We start from the raw sequence: 6,000 nt of genomic DNA, 5'->3' as shown, positions 1-6,000 counted from the left end.
GAGTGTGTTAATGTGTGAGGTTGTGATGTGTAGGTGGGTTAATGTGTCGGGTGGTTGGGGTGTGTGATGTGTGTTAAGTTGTGGTTGATGTGATGTGTGTTAATGTGTGGGTGTGTGGGTGTGTGGGTGTGTTAATGTGTCGGTGTGTGGGTGTGTTAATGTGTGGGTGTGTTAATGTGTGGTTGTGTTAATGTGTCGGTGTGTGGGTGTGTTAATGTGTGGGTGTGTTAATGTGTGCGTGTGTTAATGTGTGGGTGTGTTAATGTGTGGGTGTGTTAATGTGTGGGTGTGTGGGCGTGTTAATGTGTGGGTGTGTGGGTGTGTTAATGTGTCGGTGTGTGGGTGTGTTAATGTATGGGTGTGTGGGTGTGTTAATGTGTGGGTGTGTTAATGTGTGGGTGTGTTAATGTGTGGGTGTGTGAGTGTGTGCGTGTGTTAATGTGTGCGTGTGTGGGTGTGTTAATGTGTGGGTGTGTTACTGTGTGCGTGTGTTAATGTGTGGGTGTGTGAGTGTGTTAATGTGTGGGTGTGTTAATGTGTGCGTGTGTGGGTGTGTTAATGTGTGGGTGTGTGAGTGTGTTAATGTGTGCGTGTGTTAATGTGTGTGTGTGAGTGTGTTAATGTGTGGGTGTGTTAATGTGTGCGTGTGTTAATGTGTGGGTGTGTGGGTGTGTTAATGTGTGCGTGTGTTAATGTGTGGGTGTGTTAATGTGTGGGTGTGTTAATGTGTGGGTGTGTGGGTGTGTTAATGTGTGGGTGTGTGAGTGTGTTAATGTGTGCGTGTGTTAATGTGTGGGTGTGTTAATGTGTGGGTGTGTGGGTGTTTTAATGTGTGGGTGTGTTAATGTGTGGGTGTGTGAGTGTGTTAATGTGTGGGTGTGTTAATGTGTGCGTGTGTTAATGTGTGGGTGTGTTAATGTGTGGGTGTGTTAATGTGTGGGTGTGTGGGTGTGTTAATGTGTGGGTGTGTTAATGTGTGCGTGTGTTAATGTGTGGGTGTGTTAATGTGTGCGTGTGTTAATGTGTGGGTGTGTTAATGTGTGGGTGTGTGGGTGTTTTAATGTGTGGGTGTGTTAATGTGTGGGTGTGTTAATGTGTGGGTGTGTTAATGTGTGGGTGTGTTAATGTGTGCGTGTGTTAATGTGTGGGTGTGTTAATGTGTGCGTGTGTTAATGTGTGGGTGTGTTAATGTGTGGGTGTGTTAATGTGTGCGTGTGTGGGCATATTTTCCTCAGGTTTGTACTCTAAAGTAGCACTTGGCTCCAAAAGCCAGGCTGTTACAGTTTAATAGCAGAGTTGTTTACTCTTTTATACATACCCACTTCACCCCATTTTGGGATGGTTCCTGTTTCCCTCCAGTGTTTTTTTCTTAGTGGCAAGCCCAACACTGTCTTGCTAACTGGCTTTACGACCAACGGTGAAACTGCCTGTTTTATACAATAGCTAGAGGTTACACTATACAACTTGGGAATGTTGTTGGTCTGAGGTTAGAGCGGCTCAGCTTCTCTGTATAAACTCCACAGGTAGCTAAGCGTGACTGAATCCGCTGGCTCGCCGTTGAAGACACCGCCGTTAGGCCTATCGGACAGACGTGTGGGCCCCAAAGGCCAACAAGCCTTCTGCCCACAGAGTGCACCAGGAAAGACCAGAAAAGACAAGCTGGAGGGAAAAAACAGGCTATGAGATGATTAAAGGTGATCCATGCTTGCCAAAAGTTTGACATTTCAGCATTTGGCTCGAATGCAGGCCACGCATCGCAGGCAGCCAGTCTTTCATCTGTTCCTGAAGGAAGGAACAACATTGAGGAACAGAGATGTCCTAACATGATTAAAGTCTTTAACAAGAAGAAAGCGTGCTCAATTAGCTGGGTGGTTCTGTCTGCTGTTTAATGCAGCAGGTAGTGTACAATCGTTCTAATCTCCTGTTCAACTTACCGTAGCAACAGAACTTCACCTGTCTGTCTGCTGCTTGGAAGCTCCAGGTTTAGCTCACTGTCCAGGCTCTGGTGCAGGATCAAAGACTTGAAAGGAAATGTTCCCTCTGTCCTTTATGAGTCAATCTAATCTAATGACTCGACTGGAGGAGGCAAAGAAAACACGACTAGAGGACGACAGAAAGATGCAAGAAAGAGCAGATAGATCTGCTTTTTACCACTGCTGAGAAAGTTTGCACACTTCGGGCCAACACACAGATTGAGTGATTCAGTCTTCCTTTGGGTCTCTCAGATGGGCAGTCGGGCAGACCGTCTCAAAGCTGCGCTAACAAAGATCCATATGTGATGTAATCTTATCAAGAGACAAAAGCGTGGGGGGATTGTGGGTAATTTTCCACTGTAATTGTCCTGAAGCCCAACAGAGTCAGATGAGATCTGACACAGCAGTTCACTTAGCAGAAATGCTTGTCTGTCCTCTGTGCAGGAGACTTTGCCCTAATGCAACTGGGCTTGAGTGGTATGCAAACTGGGCAAAAGTATGTTTGTGTTGGAAAGTGACACGAGGTTTATGGGCCTGTGATTCACATAGTGTGGTACAGAATATTACGCAGGTTGGGTGAAGCTATCTGGATGCCTAATGCTGGGATTACATCTGCGGTTGTTTCAACACGAGCCTCTGGTGGTATCTCAAACAGTAATATGGTACTGAGGCGAGAGGGGTAGAATTAAAAAATATGTTTCAATACTTGAACAGATATTTGTTGACAGTCACTGACGTGGCGTTATGCCCCGCTTACATCAGGTTGGAACACGTTGATGTGCGCCCTGGTTAACCAAAGTGCTTTCAGCGTCTCGCCTGTCTGTCCTCATTGAAGATTTAAGGACTGTGCTCCAGCAGTGGCTCTTAATCAATAAACACATGCTTTATTTTGTATCAGTATGTGCTTCAGGTTGAAAATGGTCACATTGCCCCCAGAGTTAAAACACAGAGCGACAGTTCCCAGTGTAACAGATGGAACTTGGTATTTTTTCACGGCTCCTTGGCTCTTCATCAAAACATATTCTACATGCTTTGAAGACCCAGTATAAAGCCCAGCAAGAGGAGTGAATGAATCTCTCTCTCTCTCTCTCTCTCTCTCTCTCTCTCTCTCTCTCTCTCTCCTCTCTCCTCTCTCTCTCTCTCTCTCTCTCTCTCTCTCTCTCTCTCTCTCTCTCTCTCTCTCTCGCTCTCTCTCACCCCTCTATCCCTCTCTCTCTCTCTCTCTCACCCCTCTATCCCTCTCTCTCTCTCTCACCCCTCTATCCTTTGCATCGTCCAGTAAGACTCTTCAGGAGAGCAAATCTGACCAATGTTGAGTATCTCAGATCTGGTCAAAGATATGGATATAGATATAGATATAGCTCCAGCAGGTCTGTTGTATGGAGGCCTGGATCTGGAACTAGAACGGTGTTGCGTTTTGAATGTCCTCCCAGGCTGTGTGTAGTCTACTGTCCTTGCCTTGGATTTCATAACTTTCACACAAAGACATTGGCAATGTTGATGTTTCTGACTGCTAAGGTCAAATGTACTGTACACAATGTGACCCTCTTCAAGCTGATCCACCAGAGGGCAATGACTCATTTACAGACTAGCGTGTTCTTGGAGCAAATTGAGAAAGAACGGAACATTTTGTGACTTTCGAAATTACTTTCGAAATGTCTGGAATCCCAAATACTTGGAGGGCCGTAAAACTCAACGGTGGCGCCCTGGTCCTGAATACTAACAGGTCATATAGAAGAGTAGAGCATGACATGTGTTGATAGTCAGGTCAACTGCTGGGACCTCCTCCTCCCTGTATCTTGGCCTATAAACCCTGCAGATGGTATCTGGTAGCAGACCGTACCTTGCAAGCTTTAGTGTTGACCCTATTGCACCCTGAGTGCTGGCTCTCACCACGGCAAAGAGCCTAAACGGTGTACACACACACACACACACACACACACACACACACACACACACATACACAGCACATGGACTGCGTTTGAATGGGCGAGGCAGATGCAGGCAAGTTTTGTTTAACACAGACGTTATGCCTGCGAGCGGCCCTGGGATAGAGTCGTTTCAAGTGAGACAATGGGTCCAGCCCAGACAGGCAGGAGCAGATGCAGCGTGGATCTGATGAAGTGCAGGGTTCATGTCCTCATGCTCAGTGTAAACAGACCTGGCTTGTGGCTAAGTGACCCACTGTGACTGCGCTGGGTGGCTCTAATTGTTGGCCTCTCTGTGAACAATCAGAAAACACACTTCTGTTGACCCCAATTTTTGTGTTTATTATTTTTGAATATTTCATGATAGTTATTCATATTTCCTACTTAATATAATTATACAATATCTAGCTGCAATACCATTTTGTCATTGTATCTGTTTTCTCACATTGAGACAGAAATGTGGATTCTCACCTAGCACAGAAACTTGAATACACCTCTCTTTCCTGACAGTTGTTATGCCCAGGGCTGGCACCCCAAGAACACCTCTCACACCATGTGTGTTTGAGCCGAGGCACTGGGCTTCGCTGTCTATATTTATACAGCTGTGTCTCTCCAGGAGCACGTCAGGTGAAAGGCTTTAGCTCATGGCCGCCGCAGCAGGGTCCTCCGAATCTGGAACAGGCTCCGGTGGCTGCTGCTATAGGGCTGCAGCCGCGCCCCTGCTTTCACAGAAAACATATATTCTCTAGTCTAAACAGGCACATCAATGCAGCACTGTCTGGGACTGGGAGCTAGCATGCTAATGCTAACCACTCATGTGGGGGACTGCTGTCGTCTGTACAGTACATTGGCGGTGGATCTCTCTCTGTTATTTTCTTTGCTTATGTTGACATCCGCACAGAGGCAGAAAGGTCATTTAGGACGAAAAGGCAACACAAAGGTCAGTGAGGGGCTTGTTTAAGGAAGGGATGGAAACAAGAGGGGAGAGGCAGTGTCTGTGGATCTGCACAAACCTGAGCTTGTTGGACTTGGCAAGGGTGTCCACGCATTGGCCGACGCGTGCGTGTCCTGTTTGGATAGCCCCTGCACTCCAGCCCTGTAAATAAGAACGGGGCGCTGGGACCGAGCTAGTAGTTCCAGGGGTGGCTTCTTGCTGACGGGGAGTCTGTCTGTCTCTCAGCCTCTGTATCATCAGGATTTTGGACAAGGTGGATGATAGATGCGCGGAGGGCAGTGTTTCAGACGCCAGCAGAGCAACACGGTGACCTCTGTTTCATAATACGTTTGAGTTCCCCTCTCAGTGACCGGCCTAATTACAGTACACATGTCTAGGCATGTCATTAGCCCCAGAGGAAACACAGAACAGAGTGTACTACCCACAACCCTTATTGGATAGTAGTTTGGAGGGTTTGGATGGGGTTGTAATGGCCTCAGTAGTTATGGTTTACAATGGACCATAATAGAGGTTTGGCCTGGGTGGACGAGTTCAGGTCCTGATTGATGCCATCAGTGTTAACCTGGCTCTTTAACTTTTCCTTATCTGCAATCATGGCTACCATATTAGGGGTCAGTTATCAGATGACTCCCTCCACATCTCCATTTTTCCATCAGCCTCAGAAAACTCTCCTCTGGGTCAAACGGGTTAATCAGATTTGGGATTGGGCCGAGTTGAATTACTCATTGGACCCGTCAGCACTCCAATCCCTCTCTGTTATTTTATTAAGATTCAGACCATGAAGGAATGGGCTCTCGTACAAGGGTGGATCCAGGGAGGAGAAATGGAGCAATGCACGCAACGCTGGCGCTCTGGCGGGCCTCGAAAACTAAGAGACGGAGCTTTGTGGTTAATTAGCCACCGGCTTCTATTGAACGACCCGGCGAAGGGCGAGATTTGTTTTTGACCCGTGTTATTGTTTTGATTAACGGTGAGGTCGTGAGCATTTAAACAACATTCCCGTTTATTAACAAAATGGCCTTAATTAGGAGCCTGGGAGAAAGAAATAATGATCTTTACGCCTGAGTGTTCCCTCTCCAAGGTTAAGATCTAATCACCAGCGCCGTAGTGCCGCTAGTCTGAGAACAGCCTTCCTGCCAGAGTG

General features: G+C 46.9%; 1 protein-coding gene across 9 annotated transcripts in view; it reads left to right on the top strand.

Annotated features, from left to right (window-relative positions):
- LOC115180596 (neuron navigator 3) overlaps positions 1-6,000 on the top strand; it is a 365,512-nt gene that overhangs the window by 149,658 nt on the left and 209,854 nt on the right. The window lies entirely within an intron of this gene.

Source organism: Salmo trutta, chromosome 40, assembly GCF_901001165.1.
Source record: "Salmo trutta chromosome 40, fSalTru1.1, whole genome shotgun sequence".
Classification (NCBI taxonomy): Eukaryota; Metazoa; Chordata; class Actinopteri; order Salmoniformes; family Salmonidae; genus Salmo; species Salmo trutta.
Note: the sequence above shows the minus strand (reverse complement) of the source record. Positions and strands in the feature narration are given on the sequence as shown.